Raw genomic sequence first — 6,457 nt, forward strand, 5'->3', positions numbered from 1 at the left:
TTAGGCAAGTTGCCTCCCCTCCCTGGGCCTCAATTTACCTACAGACCGAAGGAGGAAAGGGTTTCGATTCCATAGACTCTTGAGGCCCGTTCCAGTTTCTAATTTGAGTGCAATGCATTGTGTGGTTTTTGCTGTGGGCGTGGCTGTTCCAAACCAAAGGGCAGGGACAGGATGCAGTCTGATGATCAGGGACAGAGGAGTGGCTGAGCAGCTTTGCACACTTGTGGGTGCTTCACCCCCTGACCTTCGATTTCCCAGACTGTTCACCATCCCCGGGCACCGCCTGTCCGCCCCCTGCCACACACACCACCGCCATTCCCGGCTTCTTTCCCAGGCTCTGCTTTGAAGCCAGAGGAAGATTTGCAGAGGTTTCGAATCTTCTTATTTCTTGCCCTCTTGACATCTGAGGTCTGAAAAGATCTTGCGTTGCCTGCCTAAGCAGGCTTCCGGAGGCTACAGCCTTCTGTCTTCAGGGGCTGGGGGCTGGGGGCCGGAGGGTGCCCGGAGCGAGCGCAGGCAGTCATTGTTTGGGTATTGACTCAAAGGAGCCGGAGCCACAACGCACAGGAAAAAAGATGAGCTCATGACGGCTAAATGAAAAGATTCTTATCTTGGAAACAGCGGTTTCTTATGCAAAACAGGGGGCGGCAATTTGATTGTGCCCCACGTACACATTCAACAACAGGGATTTCAAATGAAGAAGCTGTTTTGCATACATACGGGGAGCGGCCGTGGAAGAGGCTGTTCATTAATTAAAAAGGGGGGGGCGGGTGCTGAAAAACCCACGCTCGCACTTGCTGCTGAACCGAAATAATTCATTTGCCTTCCTCCCAGTCCCAGTTGATCAGCTGGGAGACAAATGTTTTTTCAACCGTAGCCACCTCTGGGGAAGGGAGGGGCGACAGAGGAGCAGGGAGGGCGGGAGAAGGTATGGGGTGGGGTGTCACAGATAACTACAGGAGCGGTGATCTCTCAAACACTTCTAGTTGGCCTTCAAATGTATTGTACTGAGGTGGGTGGTTTTTTTGGTTGCCTCCGCAACCTACCCACCCCAGGAGATTTACCTTCCTAGTTCTGTTTGATTTCCTATGAAAGAAGTCTGAGCACTTTGCCACTGTTGGGGTGGAGAGGAAAGAAGAGATAGGAAGAAGGCGAGGGAGGGAGAGGCTAGGAACCCTAACTACAGTCCCTCTATTTCCCCCCAACTCTGACATGTGGTCCCCTGCAAGGATGGACTTGTGTTGTGGCTGTCCTGGAAATTCCAGAATATAGGTCGCCCACTGAATGGGTACTGTCACAAGTGGGGAGCAGGGTTAAGTGTGGTTGCAGGTGGGAGGCACCAACCCCTCCCACATAACTTTCCTACCAGCCAGACTGCCCTCCTTCTACCCCACAGCATCTTTTGATTTAGGAATAAGATTGGTTACCATTTACCAGACACTTTCATATACATTACTTCCTATGTTATCTCCCATCAGTATGTTACACCTGGGTGCCAGGCACTTTCACTTCTGTTGCTTATTTGAGCTTCTCGCCTACCCTAGGGTGGTAACTGGATATTATTGCTTGTCTTAGAAATGAGCAAACTGTGGCTTAGAGACATTAAATGGGTTACCCAGGTCACAGAAGTTGGAAATAGCAAAGCTAGGATTTGAACCCATATCGGCCTAATGTCAAAACCTGTGCCCTAAACTACTGTGCTTTGGTGACTGTTTACCATTTGCGCCATTCTTCCCTAAATAGTTAATCAACTATTAATCAACTGTTAATCAAAAGGCAAACTTCCCAAGGTTGGCATTCTGACAAACAGGGCAAGTATGAAAGTCCTTCCTGAGTGTGAGACATTCCCTCCCAAACACGAGTGCCTTCAGGATGGAAGACAAGCTTGGTAGGCCCTTTCTCTATCATAGGCTCATAATACTGTCAGGCGAGTCGCCTGACAATATGAATTCCTGTTTTTTAAGTCAGGTTTATCAAGGTATCATTTGCTTTCTTTTTTTTTTTGGCTGCATCACACGTCACGCGGAATCTTAGTTCCTCGACCAGGCATCCAACACGTATCCCCTGCAGTGCAAGGGTGGAGTCCTAATCACTGGACTGCCAGAGAAGTCCCTATTGAGCTATAATTTTCATACTGTAAAATTCTCTTTTTTAAAGTACTGTTCAATGAGTTTTGATAAATGTCTTTACCAACACCAACACTATGAAGATACAGAAGATTTTCATTATCCACCAAAAGTTGTCTGAGCTCATTTGCAGTCAATCCCTTGCCCCATACCCAACCTTTGGCAACAACTGATCTATTTCTGTAGTTTTCCCTTTTCCAGAATGTTGTATAAATGGAATCATATAGTATATATGCTTTTGAGTTAGACTTCTTTTATTTAGCATAATGCTTTTGAGATTCATCCGTGCTTTAGTTCATTCCTTTTAATTGTCAAGTAATATTCCACAGGATGCCTCTCCATTTATTTGTCTTCTTTAATGTATTTCATCAATATTTTATAGTTTTCAGCATACAGATCTTACACATATTTTGTTAGATTTATCCTTGAGTATTTTTATGCTATTATAAATTGTGCTGCTTATTAAATTTCAATTTCCAGTTGATATACACCTGAGTTTTGTATACTGATCTTGTGTCCTATGACTTTGCTAAACTCATGTGTTGGTTCTAGTAGTTTTGGTGGACCCTTTGGGATTCTGTACGTACATGATCATGATGTCTGTAAATAAAAACAGCTTTATTTTTTCCTTTTCGATCATTGTGTCTTTTATTTCTTTTTCTTTGCTTAATTGCCCTGGCTAGAACCTCTAGAACAACGTTGAATGGAAGTGGCAAGAGCAGACATTCTTGTCTTGTTTCTAATCTTAGAGGGAATGCTTTTGGTCTTTTACCATTTAGTGTAATAGTATTACACATGTAGTAATACATGTATTACTTGGGCTTCTCTGGTGACTCAGATAGTAAAGAATCTGCTTGCAAAGCAGAAGACCCACATGTGGGGTTTTTGTAGATTCCTTTTATCAGGTTGGGATGTTCCCCTCTATTCCTGGTTTCCTGAAAGTTTCTATCATGAATGGATCTGCATTTTGTCAAATGCCTTTTCTGCATGAATTGAGATGTCCATGCAGTTTTTATTTTTCATTCTCTTGATATGGTAAATTACACTGATTGATTTTCAAATATTTAACCAGTCTTGTATTTCTGGAACAAACCTTGCTTGGTCATGGGATATTATCCTTTTTATGTATTGCTGAATTCAATTTGCTAATAATTTGTTGAGCAGTTCTTGGTCTGTGTTCACGAAAGATACTGGTCTCTAGTTTTCTTATAACGCCTTTGTTTGGTTTGGTATTTGTCTGGACTGGGTTTTGAATTGGAGTTATTTTTTGAGTGGAGGGGCTGAATTTAGAGCTGATCTGAGGCAACAGTGTTGTAAGAAGGCCAAGTTTCTCAGAGGCACTCAGTTTGCCTTCCTTTACTCTGCGGAGCCCCACTACTGACCTTTCTTCCCACAGCTGCTGCTCAGAGCACTGGAATTTTCTGTCTCCCTTCTCTGCTCCATTTCCAAACCAACAACAGGGTGCACAGATTAATAGAGACCTGCTCCCTATATGTAATAGTTACCTACTCAGATACACCAAACTTAAGGGGCCCAAGAGACCCATAGTCATCCCTCTGTTTATGCTTTGGGTCAGTCTGAATGAGCTCCAGGGGTGCCTACACACATGGTCACCAGGGTACAAGGAATGTTGAGGGGAGCTTGCCTCCAGCTTGTGAATGGGAGTGCTTTTCAAATCATCACCTGTCCTTAGCAAAGGTTTGAGAGTTCTCTGTAGTATCCTGAGTATTTAACAAGTGTTCTGATGCTGAGGAATGATTACAGCTGTACATAAAATAGAAAGATTAGAGTCTCAGTTGCCTGCTTAATATGGAAATGTATCCAGTTATGTGTGAGTGCTTTTAATGAAGTAACTTGCACTTGTGTTCCTTACAGTGAGAGTGACTGATGGAAAAAAAACACTCTATAACCCCATCAGAAATTAGCAGCCAGCAGGCCCTTTGTTGCACTTGCCTGGCCTGGGGCTAGGAGGCAGCAGGACTGGATTTTTGCAATGGCTTTACAGTTAATTTCCACTTTTCTGGGCAATAGGAAGTAGACTTCCTTATCCCCAACTGAGTTCAGAGAATTGTTGATGGATTGTGAAAGGACCTCAATCACTTACTGACTTTGGATTGGTTCTCATTCCAACATACAGTAGTGGATAAGGAAATAGCAGCTACCAGGCGCTGCGCTAAGCACTTTGCTTACATTATTCCCTTCAGTCATCACACCAATCTCGGAAGAGAGAACTTAATATACCCCCACTTTACAGATGGAGAAACTGAGGTTCAGGGAGGGTAAGTCCTTCACCTAACCTCACCTTGGTAAGTTAACAGTTATGTTGGGACTCGAATGCAGATTTCCATGGCTACAACTCACTGTCTCCCACTCCTGAGGATGACGACACCTGTCTGAATTCTCTCACATACCTGTAAGGGGATGAGCTTGGAAGGACAATGAGCATTCTGTGATCTGTGATGAGGAGCTAGTTGCAGATGGTGACTAGGGTTGAGCACTTCCTTCTATACCCTACCACACACACACACTGTTCCCAGCCCTTCAGGAGAAGGACCATGATTTGAATTGCATCTCTTCTGAAGTCTGGTGTAAGAAGTATGAGTGAATTCCACCTGTTATCTCTGTAGCGGAGAAGGGCCTTTTTCTTTCTCTACAGAGGCCTCTCAGTGGCTATGGGAATGTCACTCTGCGTCTCTAATTGGAAAAACAAATTATATACAGCACTTATGATGTGCTAGCCACTTCTCTAATCACTTTATACATATTAATTCCTCTAATCCTCACAACAGTCCTGTGAGAATCCTTATTATTCCCATTTTGCAGATGAATAAATTGAGACACAGAGATGTTAAATAACTTGCTAATGTTTCCTAGCTAATAAGAGGCAGATCTGGGATTTGAACCCAGAGTTTGGTGACTCTAGACCAGTGCTGGTCCATGGTAGCCATTAGCCACATGTAGCTATTTAAGTTGAAATTTAAATGAATTAAAAAATTTTTAATTCATTGAATTATTTAAAAAATAAAATTTAAAATTCAGTTTTTCAGTCGTACCAACCACATTTCAAGTGCTTAACAGCCACATGTGGCCAGTGGCTACCACTATAGGGTAGTGTATTTATAACACACTTCCATCATTACAGAGGGTTACATTGTGTAGCACTCAGCTAGATTCTGTGCTTTTAAATGGCTAAAAGGCATTTAAATGGTAGGGGCCTCTCAAAGAACTATATGAGTACAGCTCCCTGTGTTCCTGGCTTGGTCTCCACTTAATTTTCCAATTTTCTGTCCCATTCTCTCTCTCTCTCTTTTTTTTAGCTTGATTGGTGAAAGGAGAGCATTTTCAGACTTTCTAAAAGCTCTGACCTAAGCCTCATCTGCTAATTCACCCCACTGCCCCCTCCACTGCCCCAACCAATCTCACCTGACCTCAGACCCCTGCTGATGCCTTGATGTTTGAAAAGTCACAAAGCTCAGGACTTTGTGTGAAAGCCTGCAGACCCCTCTGGAAGCCTCAAGTCATGGCAGGGAAAGGAAAGATGCCAGGGGAGTGTTGGTTGTTAAGCCCCTTGCTACTTCTGTCTCTAGACTTTGGCCCTTATCAAATCAGTCCCATGTGCTACCTATAGGAAGAGAAGAAACAAAAGAGCTTCCAAAGAGAGTCACAGAATACAAGGCTTCAGCAGCTCTCCTTTGCTACACTGATTTATAGGCAATACCACAAAATTCCTCACAACTGGGGACAGCTGCTGAGTGATGGACAGTGATAACCAAAGGAGATTTTTGTGAGTTTTCAGAGGCCTAACAAAGTAGGATCCTCTTTATTAGCAGGTAGCTATCTATAGGGCAATGGACAAAACTCTATGTCCTTCCACCCCTAGAATAAATCTCCCTCTGGACCTTGCAGGAAGTCTGCGATGCTTCCTCCCCTTCAAAGTGAGAGTGTGGGGACTCCCTGGTGGTCCAGTGGTTAAGACTCTGTACTTCCAATGCAGGGCACCTGGGTTCGATCCCTGGTCAGGGAACTAGATCCTGCATGCTGCGACTAAGACCCAGTGCAGCCAAACAAACAAACAAACAAGAAAAGTGAGAGTGTGATGTTATCTTGTTGGCCAACACGCGAGTCAATGTCAATGGGGCAGAGTGTTGCCCCTTCTCCCCCTGCCCAACCCCAGGGCCCTGAGTCAAGGGTGGAGATGTTTCGATGAGTCGGGAGTAGTTTGCTGAAAAGTTGCAAATATGCCAGACACACTCCAGTTACTTCTCTCTTTAGCCTGGGGGTCCTGTCTGCTGGTTCAAATTCAGTTGGAAAGAAGGCTTGCAAAGGCTCTT

The 6,457-nt window shown here is 44.0% G+C and overlaps 1 non-coding gene across 1 annotated transcript; it reads left to right on the plus strand.

Moving 5' to 3' along the window:
- Positions 1-6,077: 6,077 nt before the first annotated feature.
- On the plus strand, positions 6,078-6,150 carry TRNAG-UCC. Its single transcript has one exon. It is a non-coding gene; the product is annotated as a tRNA-Gly (tRNA).
- Positions 6,151-6,457: the final 307 nt, after the last annotated feature.

This window comes from Cervus elaphus, chromosome X (assembly GCF_910594005.1).
Source record: "Cervus elaphus chromosome X, mCerEla1.1, whole genome shotgun sequence".
Classification (NCBI taxonomy): Eukaryota; Metazoa; Chordata; class Mammalia; order Artiodactyla; family Cervidae; genus Cervus; species Cervus elaphus.